Source organism: Megalopta genalis, unplaced genomic scaffold, assembly GCF_051020955.1.
Source record: "Megalopta genalis isolate 19385.01 unplaced genomic scaffold, iyMegGena1_principal scaffold0137, whole genome shotgun sequence".
Taxonomy (NCBI): Eukaryota; Metazoa; Arthropoda; class Insecta; order Hymenoptera; family Halictidae; genus Megalopta; species Megalopta genalis.
In genome coordinates this window covers 1-2,500 of record NW_027476206.1, presented here as the reverse complement: position 1 = coordinate 2,500, position 2,500 = coordinate 1, and the positions used below count along the sequence as shown (strand labels likewise).

Below are 2,500 nucleotides of genomic sequence, written 5' to 3'. Positions count from 1 at the left end.
GGGGTTTGTGATTATGAAGGTGCCCCAACGCACAAAAATATATAAAAATGTACAAAGTTGGGATGTGGTGTGGTGGAGAAGAGTTGGGCCCGACCAGATCATTCGTGCGTGATTTACACGGCAGACGTGTGTACTACACGTATTAGGCCTTTGATCTGCGTTGCGTAGGCCATCTTCCTTCCAAGACACACACGTGTTGGGGTTTGTGTGATTTTATGATAGTGCCTCAACACGGAAAAATAAGCGTACGAGAAGAGTTGGGCCCGACCAGATCATTCGTGCGTGATTTATACACGGCCAGACGCGTATTATATTACACGTATTAGGCCTTTGATCTGCGTTGCGTAGGCCATCTTCTCGATAGAGAGAAAGCCAATGTATTCTTTTTTCTTTCTTTACACACACACACACAGTTGTAGTAGGACAGGGAGGGATGCGAGCGTGCTAATCACGCTTCCTCAAGTCTTCGCTGTGGTGTAAAAAAAAAAAAGAAAAAAAGGAATCGTTGGGAAAGTCCAAAGGACGAAAATATCGGGCAGTCTGAAGATAACTTAATGCTCGTTTACATTGGTATCAAGAGAGACCGGCTTGTGTAGCTCGTTTCAATGCTGTGTCGTTGTCATTGACACCCTACTCTGTTGCGCGCTAGTGGCAGCATGAGCGTGGGACGTATATATATATGACACCCAGCTAGAGCCGGCCGTGAGTCCGTCCGGTGTAAATAACGACGAAAGGAGAGAGAAACTTTTCGAATCCAGTATCGGGTTGATAATTGTCCAGTTTGAATATCCATATCCCCGTCGTTTTTGGAGGTGATATACTCTCTGTGTTTCTTCGATAGAAGGCTTTTCAATGTTCTATTCGCTCCGACCGTCGAACTTGCAAGAAAACAGTGGTTTTGGATTTGCTCGTACATATATATATGGTTTCGACGGAAATATCTCGTTCTTTAAGGGACAATTATGTCGTTGTACGACGACTCCCGAATCTCCTTCGCGCGCTGGTTGGAGCTCTTCGGGTATCGGCTTGTTCCGAAATATAACACAAAAATGTGGTGGATAGCAAATACACATTATATATATATGAGAGAATAAAAGGGAAAAATTACCCTGAACGGTGGATCACTTGGCTCGTGGGTCGATGAAGAACGCAGCTAATTGCGCGTCAACGTGTGAACTGCAGGACACATGAACATCGACATTTCGAACGCACATTGCGGTCCACGGATACAATTCCTGGACCACGCCTGGCTGAGGGTCGTTTACGTACTTATAAACTGCTTGCGTTGATGGCACTTGTTGCCTATATACGTACGAGCGAATGGTGGGCGCTTCGTCGGCGTTTGTCGCGGTCCTATGAATATTGAGAAATTTTACGTACGTCTAACAGTCTTCGAGAGAGATGGAAATCGTGTTCGAACTAGCGTGAGTGTGGAAGGCGGTGTCGTGTGTCGTATATGTTTTATATACGTCCGCCCGTCTGAAACACCGCTTCGAAGCGGTGACAAAATCTTTTTCGGGACGATTCGTATTCGTAGAACTATCGAGATTTCACTGGTACATTTTCAACGCGCTCCCGACGTCGCCTGAAATGAAACGAGATGGGTTTAACCCACGAAAGCGTACTACACGAGTCTGTCCTATGTGAAGACTGTGTACAGAGATCGAACGAACGCATGAAAGAAATTGAACGAAAGAACACATAACCCGCAAAAATATAGAGTAGAATTGTGACCGTTGCTTCGAATTTGAATTTATATGTATATATATATCATAGCCCCAGGGAGTGGAACCTATGAGTGTGGAAGGATGTCTCTTACCGTTATGTTGCCAGAGGAAAAAAAGTCTCTCTCTTCGTACGACACATTTGTGTACGAATTGTATCGATGGCTATATAGATCCGATGTTGCACATATTCTGAGTAAAGAACACCCCACCCGGGTTACCGTCCTAAAACTCTTCTATTGGTGTGGCTATGATGTGTGTGTCAACGCAATCGCGAGTCTGGTTCTACGGAAAACCGTTTGTCGGTCGCCCCATATATCTTTTTGTTCTCTTCAAATGATCGAATAGCGAAACCGCACGAGATCAATCGGTCGTCTAGTCCCCGAAAGTACTTTTCGGACGGACGTTAAAGTTATACCGATTGTAATCGTCTTGCGAGTGTTTCGAAGATCTATATTTGGAGAGGATATCGAATTTTATAAAAGATATATTGGTGAGGCGCGATAAACGGTTTTTTTTTTTGCTTTAAGGGTTTTTTGTGTTTTTTTTATTTTTTTTTTTTTTTGTGTTGCTCTGTACACGTTTCGCAAATGCTTTCGGGGGGGGAAGCTCTGAAAAAATTTTTTTTCACGTTCCGACGACCTCAGAGTAGGCGAGATTACCCGCTGAATTTAAGCATATTACTAAGCGGAGGAAAAGAAACTAACCAGGATTTCCTTAGTAGCGGCGAGCGAACAGGAATTAGCCCAGCACTGAATCCCGCGGAGTTCCGCCGT

At 44.4% G+C, this 2,500-nt stretch overlaps 1 non-coding gene across 1 annotated transcript; it reads left to right on the top strand.

Moving 5' to 3' along the window:
- The first annotated feature begins 1,105 nt into the window (after nt 1–1,105).
- On the top strand, nt 1,106–1,260 carry LOC143262460 (5.8S ribosomal RNA). Its single transcript, XR_013036257.1, has one exon. It is a non-coding gene; the product is annotated as a 5.8S ribosomal RNA (ribosomal RNA).
- Nucleotides 1,261–2,500: the final 1,240 nt, after the last annotated feature.